This window comes from Folsomia candida, unplaced genomic scaffold (genome assembly GCF_002217175.1).
Source record: "Folsomia candida strain VU population unplaced genomic scaffold, ASM221717v1 Fcan01_Sc002, whole genome shotgun sequence".
NCBI lineage: Eukaryota > Metazoa > Arthropoda > Collembola > Entomobryomorpha > Isotomidae > Folsomia > Folsomia candida.
The window spans coordinates 8,924,083-8,938,486 of NW_019091194.1; the positions used below are offsets into that span (position 1 = coordinate 8,924,083).

Here is a 14,404-nt window from a genome sequence, read left to right on the forward strand (position 1 = left end):
GAGCTGATCAAGTTTTGCGGTGCGTAAAGTGTTGATTTTATACTCCCCACGTTTCCTCTCTCTACATAAACGAAAAACGTAAAATTTCTTCTCCAACGGACAGATTCCTTCTACAAGACCGAAGGAAGAATTTATGTTGTAGGATGAAAGCAGAAAAAAATGCTTTCCACTTTCCTCCGAAATCTCAAAATGAAAGCAGGGTAAAAGAAGTTAAGGAAAAAGTGAATCGCGTAACAGAGTTAAAATCATAACGTTAAGAAATTCCAACGATTGAGAAAGGAATTTACTTTAACCTTCACTTATATATCGTGCCCAATTTATTACACAGATTACATTGTGTGCTCCAATATGTATACGTAACAAAGATCATAAGACAGTTTGCACGTTCAAGTTATAGACTAACATTCACTTTATAGGGTTTTGAAATTTCAAAGCCTTATAACATTTTTTCAAAATGCTTTATTCATTCTCTATCCTTCGCCTCATATTTTGGACTTTACATGGACGTAGCTGGAAACCATTTTCCCAAAATGGAATACAAAGCCTGACGAAGTATATATTTGATATAAGTATTTATGTATATGTGTACGACCATACGTACATATGTATGCGTATACATTGAGCCCGTCTTCCAGAAAAGAAGATGACCCGATTTCAAAGATTTGCATTTAAATGCGGCTTACATCAGATTATTCTTTCAGAGGGTGGATGTTGTCAGTCAGTCACCAATGCAAGACCGGAGACTGTCTGCATTTCACTTTACATCCATTTCAGGCATTTTAAGAAAAGTGAAGGAAATACAATAAAATGGTATAAAATGGATAAAGTGAGTGACACGTCCATGGGATGAGAAGACGTGTATTCCTTCGATGCGTCTCATGAAATCTTATTCTCCTGTACGTCATGCCAGTATATCTACTTATGCATCTCTGCATACGGCTACTTATTCAACACGCATATTTCCATAAGGAGATTGGAGCCACAAGAAATAAACACTATCATCTCTTACAATATTTGTGTGTACAACAAAAGTGTTGGATTACACGTGTGCCCGTCAAAATGATGGGCCAGAACTAATTACTATTTTACACTATGTATTTACACAGTTTAAGATACGTATGCTCTGTGTACATATATGCAAGTTCTGTGAATCAACCAAGTTTCAAAATAAAACCCGTGTGGACCGTTTTCTACGTGAATATATATATTTTTGTATACTACTCCCATCACAACGAAATGACACGGACTGGCTTTTTATCAGCTTTTATTCTTTACTGGACGTACAGCCAGGAGAATACTTATGTGAAAGCTAAAGTCGAAAAGTGGCTGTAAATGGAGTTGAACTTCACTTTTTCACTTCATTGAGCTCTATCAGCGATGTCAGAATGTGACAGTAATCCTCTCAACTGCTGCACATTATTCGTCTCACTATGTATACTTTTGTCTTTTTTATATAAACTGGACTCAAATAAAGCAAAAGATAAAGATTACTTCATTCATATTTTATTATAGCTTTGCCTGAGTAATAAATTGATTTCAACTCGTTATATGTCGTTATAAGCATAATCCAAAGGCAGAAATAAATGTCAAAAGGTTTCAATTATTTGGGTGAAGCACTAACCATTAAATCAAAAAATGCCAGTTTACTTGATTTAATAGTAAAGACCCATCAATAATAAAATCAATGCTTGCGATAATAATATGTCCTTTTATAGAAAGGTACATGCTACGATGAAATGCTACGATGCTTGAAAACGGTGCACGTTGTCAGACATCAACTTTACTATCCTTTCTTGCACGTGATGCACAAGTTGCAGTCTTATCTATTAGGTTTTCTACCCGTATTAAAGAATTTCATCCTCTGCTTCTTCTTTTCCTGAAGAATGGAAGATCGAAAAACGAGAAGACAAATTGGTTGAACAAGAAAAACAAACTTTCTCTTCCAAGTCAGAAGATGATCTTCTAAACCAAATAATGGCTAATGGACTTCTACTCTCGTTCACAGGGTGGACTTCTTGAATCACGAGTTTAACCAAACAAATGGGAACTCGTAGTCGTGTGTCAGGCTTGGTGGGTGGGGTGAAAGACATGTCTCTTCCTTTCTTGTCTTGTATTGAAAGCTGTATACCTGATCTCCATTGTTCAAACAAAAGCTCAATTCTCCTCCCGTCAATCCCAAATGCAACGTAATGCTATGCAGTCGTGTTCAATACTTTCTCCTTTGATTAGGAGATAATCCAGCCAGAGACCATAGGGGAGATCCAATAGCATTGCTTAATAGTTGACATTGCCCTTGGAAGTGCATACATATACTGTAAAAAAAAGTACTTTCACTTTAAAAAAAGTGTCGTGCTTCAACAACTTTTTATGAGATTTTGGGAAATCATTTGGCCAGGTTTTATTGGAAAATGGCTGAATGTTCCCCTTTTGTTTTCCGTTCATTCATTTCTTTTCTTTTTGGAGTGATGTGAGTGAACTGCAATGAAGAGAGGCTAATGGGTGGACTAAACTTTCCCACAAGTTAATCTTCACTTGGAATTATGTCCCTTCCACTCCAGATTGGACTCCACGGCCAACTCGCTCTCTCCCTGTGTTGGGGATGATGGGAGACGAAAAGACTGCACCAGACTGCATTTCGTGATAATAGCGGAAATCTCCGTGAAGGAAATGAACAAAGGCCAGAGAAATGCATCTTGGAACTAGGAGCGAACTTATCATCTCGGGTTCTAACTAGCACTCCACCTTGGAGACATTACTTCGGCATTGTGTTGTGTTCCAATAGAAATTTGATTAATGAGTCCTACCGCATAACTTTTAATAATGTTATGCATCAGTCTAACATGAATACAGTTTTCCCAAAAATAGTGTGATTTCACGCATTGGTCATGATAATGTTGACTAATGTTGGGATCCCCTCACACAATAATCGTTAAAATGTATGGTTATGTTAATACAGAATGTTATGCTAATGCAAAGGCCACTACGCTGTGTAATTCAGTGCAACACGGTCCGACTTCAATTTCTTGCAAGAATGAGATGGTCATTACTGGCACATGGTGCAACACATATGTTTGTACATGTAGACTGGCAGACAAATGGTTCGTGCATTCATCTCAATACAATGAAATGAATGGTAAAAGTTGTGTGCAACAATCTGTAAAATTCCATATTATTTTATATGAATTGACACGTTCTCGAATTCGGCAATATTTTATGGTTCATTCAACACGATTTGTCTAAATCCGAATTGTCGTTACCAAATTATTTATGAAGTTTGGAGTACCCACATAAATGTACATATACAGCTGAATTTTCTACACCAAAATACACACATATGTATCTATCCATATCCGAAACTCTTCATCTAGATCCTTTAAATAATCACTCACAAATTACACTTTGTAAAGTTTAAATTACATGCATCCTCCTCGAATTTTCTCCAATTTTGTTGCAACCAGTATGTAATTCTATACGTGTACTCGCACTTAAAGTGCCATATACTATGTTCAGGGCCACTTGTACAAATTGGTCCAAACTTACACACAATCCTGTTGAAACAACAAACCCTCAATTTACTGAATTACTTAAGTTCACAGAATTGGAGAAGGTTATGTTTCGATTCGAATTTAAAATGGATTCCCAACCCCATAACACTCAACTCGATTCTCATGAGCAAAGCAAACAAATGCACTGAAAATTACTATGATTAACTTCACACAGTCCAATCAGCTAATTATGTATCACACACTTGCGAGTGATGTACCCATACGAAAGCGTATACCCATATGTGTACTGCAGTGTCTCAATTATAGGTACATAGGTGAATAGGATAACTTCCATGGCTTATGGAAAATTTTACTTGAAAATACAAAAAAATACTTTTCTGTCAACATTTGCCATTTGAGTTAATTTACAATTTTACCTTCTCATCAGTACATTTTCCCATGACTCATTGAGGAGGAAAATATGATGAACTAATCCATCAAATTGTCCACAGTTGTCCTGTTTATGTATAACTCAACCTCCACACGATGGCAGAGAGCCTGAGAAATTTGTGTTTTATTTTTGAGAGGAAGTTCTCCATGTCAAATTGGAAGTGAATGGAATCGTGGAGGAAGTAATTTGCCACTACCACTGGGCTCACTTCCATCCACGCTGCTGCTCGAGTGCGATGTGAAATGCGGAGGAGGAGGAGGAAGGAAAGTAAAGGGTTGATTATTATTATTTGAGGGCCTGGCTGTCTGTGCCCTGTGCTCATGAACCCTTCAATTTCCTGCCTTGTGTCAAATATGCTCATTCTTAATCCCATTATCATTATCATTTTCATAATCATTGCTTTGAAAGTGACTCCTTTGTTTGCTAATGTAATTTGGATGGGTAATCACATAGCTCCCACGACTGGCAGTCTACAAAATATAGTAAATCTATTCATATGAACGTGGTAAATGTGTGTTATGAAAAGTTCATTAATCTCATTTTTTGATCTTGATTTTTGCCTTGTTGAAAGTATATGAAATTGAATGAGGAAACTTACTCGCCTCAAAACAATAATTAAGACGCTTGGATTAGTGGTAAAATCTAAGAGCATCTAAAATTGACCAAGAAAAGTATGAATTACTGAAAATAACTCAATTTAGTAGCCCCGTCAATTTGATTTGATTAGCTGAAATGCTGTCTCCCTTTTGTTGACACGATCATCAATATCACCCACTACGCCTTCCACACAATTGTCACCATCCAGTATTGAATGTCTCATTACTTTTGTTCAGCACGAGTGAGGTAAATAAATAGCAATCTTCTCAGGACAGTCCGCTCGAGTCAGATAATAGGTTTGACAGAGTTCAACGGAAATTGTGCAAATCGAAATCCTTACTCACCCATGCCGACCCGCTTTTTATTTAGGAAATAAATTTCGTTTGGACAACTATCGCCAAATAAATAGTCCAAGATAGGAATTCTAATCAACTTTCACCTTTTCTATTACATACATTGTACCACTTGCTTACTCATGGAAAGATGTACGTGTGTATGGCCAAGGGGAAAAGCAACACCATGCCTGACTTTCGAAAACCCCACTTAACATTGACCACACCGTAGAAATACCAGTGACTGAAATTTTAACCGTTTGAACAGATAATGAAGTACTAAATTTCATAGTAAATAAAAATGATGATAGCAGAGTGAAGAAACCCGAACTCTTTGGTCTTTGTCAATGTATGTACAGTGTAACTTGACACTCTGATATTCGATCCAAATCAACCAACAAACCTCAATCAATCCAATTAAAGTCACTCCAAGTTCAACCCTTTCATCCTAAATGAAATTTAGAAATCTCTCATTTCCCGTCATTTGAGAACAGGTATTGCAAAAGCACTTATCTATGATCCTATGGGTAGATTTGATAACTTGCGTGGCATGCCCATTGTACATGATGAACTTGGTAAACTAAAGTTAGAATCCTAAAGTAAGTAAATTTACCCGGTCGAAACAAACTGGCAAGTATTTTTCTGCTAAAAATAAATAAATTAAGCCATATGTACCCTAATTTGGAGTAATTCCCTATTTCATCCAAATTAAGTAGAGTTCAGCTCCCTCAAGCCATGAGAAAGTTCGCCCACCACAATTGAACTAATGAGGAGCTCAAAAAGGGTTAATTTTAAATGTCTCGTGTGCATTCGTTGCCAGACTTTTCGGAAAGCTGCTGCATAGTTGTCACTAATATAACCATAAGGTTTGAATAGATAGCATAAGCGGCTAATTTACATGCATACTAGTACATTGTATACTTAAGTATATATCCATGTAGCTTGGCGTGGGACACAAAGTGACAAAATTTCAACACTACTTTTGCACTATAAATACCCAGAGTTGATTTTTCGAACTGAATTTGTAAAATAGTGCTACCAAGTGTGAACAAGTCAATTATTTTTGAATTGGCTTACTTCGCATGATAGAAAGTTTTCATCTTTTTCATTTTATTTGTTTCCTTAAATGCCAACAGCCAGCATATGTACAAGTCTCCGTGGGTCATCCGGCGTGGCAGGGTCCACAAAGCCATACTATTCACACGAGGAGATGACGGGCATCTGTCCCATTATGGTATCATCACTGCCACCACTAAATGAACTGTGTGCATATGTACCTTTCAACCTAACCCAGTTCCTGACTGGAGAATAATGATGAAGAATCGAAATAAGTGACTAGGTCGTTAACTCTCCATGTTTGCGACAGATATGATTGACACACAATAAACAAAGTGAAATCTATATATTCCTTGTCACTCGAATACAAATAAATAAGTAAGTACGCAGTTCACGTATAAGTATACATATAAACTCGTATGTATATTGACTGCACAAACAATTTCCAATTTCTACGTAGCTAAAAGGATTCTTACTGCAGGCAGTCTGCATGTATGAACTATCAGTACAAACAGCCACCGAAAATCCAAAATTGTTCTGAAAATGTTAAAATACCATTATTCGCCATAACAAACTGTCGCCTTAATGACAATGAGTGGGTGAAATGTGACATTTGAATGAGTTTTCCAGTACACGTGTGCTGTCAATTCCATTAAGACTCAGGTAATGCATAAGTAGTTCCAAAGTGCACAACTCTCACCACTACTCACCCTTCACGTTGCATGCGTTATACGAGTACGTTGCCTCTCTGATAATCCTCATCAAATCAAATCAATAGCAAAATGTTTATGACAACAGGAGCAGATCTGAAGTACACACACGCCAACATCTACCAGAACACATTATCCATCACATTCAATCTCTTCCCACTCTTACTACGAATGCATGGTGACCTTTTCATGCCAATACAACACCTAATACCATATACCTTCAGACACCAAAACAGCAAAAACTAATCCAAATCTCATCCTTTGTGAGGAAATGTATCGAAATAACAAATAAGAAAATACTTATGACAGATAAACTCAACAGAATGTATGTGCCTGAGGGGTAGACACAAAACAACATGGACTTCGTTAAATAAAAGTTGGGAGTATAGTACATCCCAACTGTGTCGACATAATTTTATTAGCAAGGCTCATGTCATTTCATTCCCTCTCACTCGATAATATTTTTCATCTATTTCCAGTGGTACGCAATACGACTTATTTCGTTTAGTTCTTATTGGAATCTCAAAATATAAAAACTTCTTGCAAGGTAAATATGTAGAAATATAAACTTATTGTTAGTCGTTAGATATCCACATGCCAACTTGCATGATGACGCAACGACTAGCATGTAAATATTTTTGTGAGAACGACGTACACTTTTTTTTTACTTGTTAATGGGAAAAAAAGAATGAAGATAGTTTTGTTTGTCGAGATTTGCGTCTAAATTCATTTTTTATCATGTCAGATGGGATTCTCAACAACCACCCAGCAACCGAGCTAAATTACTCCCATTTACTTCATCAGCTAGAACACGGTCCTGCACACTTACCCTGGTAAGTGTGCAGGATGGGAGGAAAAGCAGAGCCCAAGACAGAAACCGAGAGAAAAAAAACATTCAACAGAGCTTTCACTTTTGGGTAGACAATTTGATATAAGAAGGAAACTAATCCCTCTACAAGCACAGAAAAAGTGCTCTTGTACTGTCACAGCAGAACAGGAAGGCGACCCTGTTATTTTAGTTTTCTTGATGCTTTCTCCGCGGAGGAGGGAGACAAACGACGAGAAGCATTATTACGTCCTTCATTGTGTTTGGATGAGATTCTGAAGTTGAACTCGAGTTTAATTACTTTTCTTCTTTTCTTTGATTTTTACTTTTAGTAGAATATTTTTTAGCCAAGTCTTGTCACTGGCTGCTTGTTTGAGTTTGAGGAGATGTTTTTTATCACGATGAGAAAACCTATTGCTTATCAGATAGTTTTCTGAAATGTTTTTTTTATATATCTATTCCGTCTTTACATCCTCACGAAGTTTTACGTGTCTTGATCAGCTCTACGTATATATTTAATACAATCCTCAATGGAGTTGTACCAGTTGTCGTTTGCATTTACATGATGTCACCTAAGAATAATATTAAATGACTTTATTAGCATAAAAGTAGTTACTACTTCTGCTGTTCCTACTGCTGCTGAATAAGCCAGTCTTTGATCTCTCTTTGGTGACACCACTCGATTTTGAGGGGTGCATAAGAATGGAAGAATTTTCTTGCAACAACATTCTCTTCGGATTCCAAAGTGGCAACAGCCCAATTCCACTATTATTATTACAAATGAGTGAATATCCCACTGCTATTATTGGTTTTGGGTGGAAGCTGAATTTTCTCTTCACAAAATTGAGTTCGGTCTTCTCATCTGATGAAAATAAATTGATCCTGTCACCTCACCAACACTCAACACTACTCAACTCAAGGACCTCTGGGGACTTTGCTTTATTTTATCGAGAAGAATGAAGAAGGGTCAAAATAAAATGGCGTTATTAGTAAATATATGCTTTCAAATAATATATAGGATCTGCTCTTTTAGCTCCGAACTATGTATACTGCCATCTGTATGAAGGTTCAATTTGCCAAAATAAATGTTTCCCGTCGGAATTTTATACTCTGCAATTTGAAAAACGGTTTCTTTAACCTTTAATGGAATGCATTTAGATATTTCCAAGTGAAAGGTCATTTGATAAGATGCATTGCCCACACAACCGCGTGGAACGTACTTCTTATGCAAAGTCACAAAGTTTCTTTTGATACGGAACTTTCATCGAAGTGTTTAAGGTGAAAGGTAATCTTTCTTTGGAAAAAGTATATTCAGTTCAAGCACATATGTATGTAAATACATATAAACAGCTTTAACTTATTCAACTTTCGAGTAGCTGACGTGGGCGTTTGAAAAGAGCTTCCATTTTCCTGAAAATAGGTAATAACGAAGCAGCCATTCATACATTCACTCCTGCGTTGGTCTCGAACATTACAGTCTGTAAAGATTTTGTAGCATTCGAAGCCGATCTCAAGATGAAGGTCGAAAGTAGTGCTTGAACTTTATTATAACTTTGCCAAGTAAATAAAATGAAAACGAAAAGAAAGGACTGGGCCAGAAATCAATATCGTTAATTATGACATACGGGATTTGAGCTAATGCAGCTTAATCATTTAAGTTACAATTGAGAAACTTGATACATTGCATTTTCATGTGTTTCAAGGTTCATATTATGTGCAGAACTAATAAAAATAATAGAACGTATTTACAATTTTTAAAATGTAAGTGTAACTTTCATGGTGTAAAATACTGCGTGTTTGTGAATATGAATAATGAAATTACCAACCAATGGATACTGACATGTATTCAGATTCATAGTCAGTAGTACACGGTCAGTAGTGATCATTAGATTCATGATGATGGAAGTTCTTTATTTTGATGCGTCATCTTCTTATGCCATATTAATGCCTTTGAAAAAATAAATTTTTAAACGCATGCATGTACGTTGACAGTTTTTTATGGGAAAAGTGCGCATGCATGATCTATTGAAATATGTATGAATAATCCCCTAGTGAAATCAGAGTCAAATTCACATCTTTAATTCATACTTCACAATCATCATCAAAACTTATCCATCAACAACTAGTCAACAACAAGTTTTGTTATTTCATTTAATATAATTCAATGTGACCCCTCCAAACACTCATTTTATTTTCACATGCATTTTGAAACGGCCCTTTGAAGTTGTTAGAATTTGCGGTTAGTAACATTACGTTTGATCAATTTTGTGTCACGGACTCGGCTCAATGCTTATACATATATGTACATGCATACACCATGTCCCTTATAAATATGCACATATGTACATACATACGAGAGCACAGCAACGTCTGATTGACACTCAGAAATAGGATACGATGTACTGAATGATGCCACACTGATGGAGTTGTGATTAGTGATGAGTGAACCCTTTGAATTCAATTTGATGTAATTTGAATGAATCCGAGCCTTTTTTATTAAACACGATCGACCCTTTAAACCCATTTTTCTTTTGTGATGTCAAGAACGACGACTGTGTCCCTACCATGAAAAGTATCATTTTGCACAATCACAACAGATTTAAGTTTTTCAAAATCAAAAAGCGTGGCAGGCGTGATTGAAAGTGCGATGAGAAATATAATCAAACACGATTTTCGACCAGCGAGTGTAGATAAAAATGAGATCATCTCCATGTTTGTAGTATGTGTTTTTACGACTTCAATTTTATGAGATCGTGAAAGATAAAAATTTACTGAAAGATTCAATTTCTGATCATCTCATGCATATTTCCCTTTACATAAACTTACACGCATAAATAAAATATACCCTGTTATTATCTGGAACCAATTTTAATTTCGTTGACCTATGTAAGCTAAGAAATAATACCATTTTAATTCAACCGAACTCAGAGATTCGTGCAGGATTCAAGAACTTAAGTAAAACAGTGGGAAACTGAGATAATGAGTGCCAAATCTATATATTCCTCCATCCTCCTCGACGTTAGAGATATATATGTACGAAGAACCCATTTGATCCTTCTCCACCCTTGACACAGAGCATGTGTCAAGTCAAGAGCACAATTTTATTTCATTTCATTTCGCCATCCTGCTCATTTCAGTTGAGTGGAGAATTTGGGGGAAAGTCTCTCACGAAAGTCTTCCATGTCCAAAAGTTGAGAAGAGATGGAGAAGAGACGGGCGAAATTATGTTTATTAGAATTACAAGTGGAGAAAGAGATCACTCGGGATTTCTTCGTTTACGCTTCTCCTCAATTCACGCCGCTTCACTTTCTTCCTCTCAAAAGATTGGACGAATAGGAAAATATCACGCAATAACGATTGTCGAAACAATTCTGATCTGGACGAAAACCACGGCAAAGACAACTCGTCAGACCAAGACCAAGGTTATTCGTCTGCATATACGTAAAAACAATTCCAGTTGCGGTGTGTTGGCAATTGAAACACTCTAGAACTCTGATACTTGTTGGACTTATTGGTACTGTTACGATGTCTTGTGAATCAAAATGATGGGTTTGTTCACAGAGTTTTATGTACGACATTAATTCATGACTGGCAAACAAAATCAAATCTAAGGAAAGATTTTCTTCTGAACTTTCTGTCCGTACATATTTCAGATTGACGTTGGATGAGAAAGGATAACTAGAAGAGAGTAGAAAATCCTCATTCACTTGTTGTGCCTAGTATTCGATGTGACATCACTTGGTATATCCCTGAGATTTAGTCAGGGAAGTGAAATGACCAGCTGCACCCGGCGACGACGCCTGGTCGGCCAGCAACTATAGATAATAAACTTAAGCTGTGAACCTAACCATCAATTCGTGGTGGTTGTCTTTGGTCGTTTTGTGAGATCATCCAAATTTTGCGGTTTTACGTTACAAAAATTACATATAGCGTTAACATTATAAAATTAAGTTAACTTTTATTGTTAACCAAAATAAAAGAATTTCGTATGTTAGTTCACCCCCCAAAAATCATGTCTTCTTACAGACTTTACCATATCGTGAAGGGAGACAAACCTGCGACCAAATGCTCATCCTCCCATGAGTGAGTCACTATATCGTACGTATTTATGTATCAACTTCGTCAAAAGCCCAGCAACACTATGCGACCAACATTCTGCAACGATGGATCTGATCCCCCTCATTCCATGACTTGGGTTTCCTAGGCCATGACGATAATCCACCCGACACTACAAAGTCGTCTAATTTCAACAGCCACCAGTCTTAAGATAAGCCGTCCAATTTTGATTACGTAATTGCGGCCAGATCTTCCCCACAAAAGATGGTCAAGCTTCATCTAGGAAAGATGTACGAGGACAAGGATCCTACCTGATCATTTGGGTATCTGCCCTCATCTATGTACATCTACGTGCCACCATAATAAATAAATGGGGACACAATAAACGAAGGCCATCACTTGCTGACATGTTTCATTGTTTGTTTGATTGCATTTCGTATTGAATACTGCTGCGTTCAATAATTCTTCTCTTTTGTCCAGCAGGACTAAGGCTGGGCAATGTAATGCCATTATAATGGTTGAGTAGCACGTATGCGAAAAACAGATTGTGGTCCAGAGAGTCTGGCTTTGCTGCGTCCCCCTCCCTCTCGCTCCCTTATGCATTCACTTGGTGACAGTTGCGTTCAATTGTGATGGTCAACAAGTTCCTTTGTTGAGGGTTGATAATATGATATGAGCTCAGTTTCCTGGGCCATTATGAAATGCACCTTTCTCCAGACAGGGTTGCACAATTACTTGTTTAAGAAAGAGTTGGATACGTTGCGCAAGACATGTTGCGATAAAATTTGGTATTACAGAGTACTTTTTGAACCCTGTTTTCCAAAAAGTACGTTACTACTACTACTACCACCACATCGATAGGTATCATACTTGCCAACGATCTGTTTGCTCATGTCGCTTCATTTCATGAGGACAAAGGAAATTGAAAATGACCAGAACAAGGACCAACAAAACATCCTAGACCAAATCAACCATGCAAGTAGTATTTGGTTCAATTTCTATTTATTTTATTGTAACTTCCTCATATTATTGATCAAAGTATGCAATTGTCTTGTAAAATAAGACAATATATTACAAAATTAGTGGGTATACAGATATCTTGTAGTGCATCCTTATTAAGTTATTACAGGTTCGGAACGCAAGTCCAGACAACGTTGATGCATAATGCATCTTCCTTGATAGCAAATGTGTATTAGTTACCTAACCTTATGCATTCACTACTCTTCTTCTGTTCCTTATCCACAACAGACACGCACAACTCTCGGGAATTTGAGGGTGCATCAAATATTCCACACCACCGCCAGCATGTACTTTAATTATGTTGGTGGCAACCGCAGCGTTTATCCCTCGCAACATAAAGAAAATGGTTTGTATCTTGTGTGTGTGGTGAGTTGGCTGATATTGCGGACTTATCAATATTGGTTCTTATATTTAGTATGGATTCAATTTACATTTAAGCGCAGGAAAAGTGCACTTGAGTACATGCTTTCGGAAGGAAATGTACCATTTTGCTCATAAATGTTTACCAAAAACTCAGGCCTTATGCACACCTTTCCCTTTATTAAAAAACTTGCAGCATTACATACATCAGACCTTGTTACATATTGCATACATACATCGCTCGCAGTCGTGGTTGAAGAGGAAGGTGTTGAGTGGATTCGATATTTTATTTACATTTTGAGACGTGTCATAAATGGATGGGAATATTTCGTGAGATTTCCTCGACATTTGGGCTTTCCTTCAATCCAAACCCCAACCCTTGCAACGAAACCATCAAAAGCTGTAGGCAGAATTTATTAAAAGGTTTACATCTCTATTCCAAAATTTGACTTGACTCAGGTTTACGGTTCAAGGGTCATGTCAGTCAGCCCATCAACACCAATTTTATACTTTAATTTCGAGTTATGGCCAGCGGAAGGGGGAAACATCCAACGGAATAACGAGACTGCGAAAAACCTAATTTTTTCATTACTATTTATTTTGTAATTATTGGAACTTGTTATGTAGAAACTTAGTTAATTAGCGATATAAATTACTAAACAAAATTTTTGCCAAGTTTATACTTACAAAGCGTGAGAGACACATGAAAATCTACATGTATTTGGAACGTTATATACATATTGCTTCTCACTATGGTTTAGTTGGTTGTCCGATCGGTTTGTGGGAATGTCGGAATAAGAGCGACGATAAAATACCCTCATTTGCCCTTTCCCCTGGGTTTCGGCAAGTAATAAACATTTTATTACTTTTTTTCCTGCACCCTCATTACGAACCAACCAGGCAACAAGAAGCCCTTTCCAAACTGGGGAGATGGAACATCATGTCAATTCATTTACTTAATACTGATGAGATGGATGAATGAAGTATTGCCCCAGCAGCAGCTCAGCTTTCTTTGCTTATGTGCTTTCACAGCCCATGGCCATGATGATAAGGCTGTGACAAAACTTTTCCCCAAAAAACTAAAATAAAAGACTGAGCATCAGAAAAGAAAAAAATAATTAAATGACAGCAAAGTAGATGGATCGGGTATTTTATAACAAGTTGTCAACTCAATATGAAGCCTTATCTCGTCCTTTGCACAGAGTGAGGTCCAACGCTATCCGTGAAAATTAAATGACTCCAACTTGCAGTCTGAACAACCTGAGCTGAAATCCCTCAAAGAAAACAAACCTTGAACAACTTATCCTACGTTATATACGTAGGCGTGGTGGTGTTTTTCTCATTTTAGAAACAAAATCCACATAAAAATCACTCCTTTTCCATGTTTTATTTTCAAATTGAAGAGTCAGAATGAACGTGGATGCATAGTTCTCGAAATTTTAGTGATACCATTCCTATCTTTATTGCAAATTTTATAAAACTGTGTGTTGAGGAATTTGTCGAAGGTTATC

The 14,404-nt window shown here is 36.9% G+C and overlaps 1 protein-coding gene and 1 long non-coding RNA gene across 5 annotated transcripts in view; one reads left to right on the plus strand and one right to left on the minus strand.

Annotated features, from left to right (window-relative positions):
• The window catches only part of LOC110842926 (fasciclin-2), a 61,142-nt gene that overhangs the window by 11,990 nt on the left and 34,748 nt on the right, over positions 1-14,404 (minus strand). The gene's annotated exons all lie outside the window — the stretch shown is intronic.
• On the plus strand, positions 7,063-8,573 carry LOC118434264. Its single transcript, XR_004833882.1, has 2 exons — positions 7,063-7,178; positions 7,377-8,573. It is a non-coding gene; the product is annotated as an uncharacterized LOC118434264 (long non-coding RNA).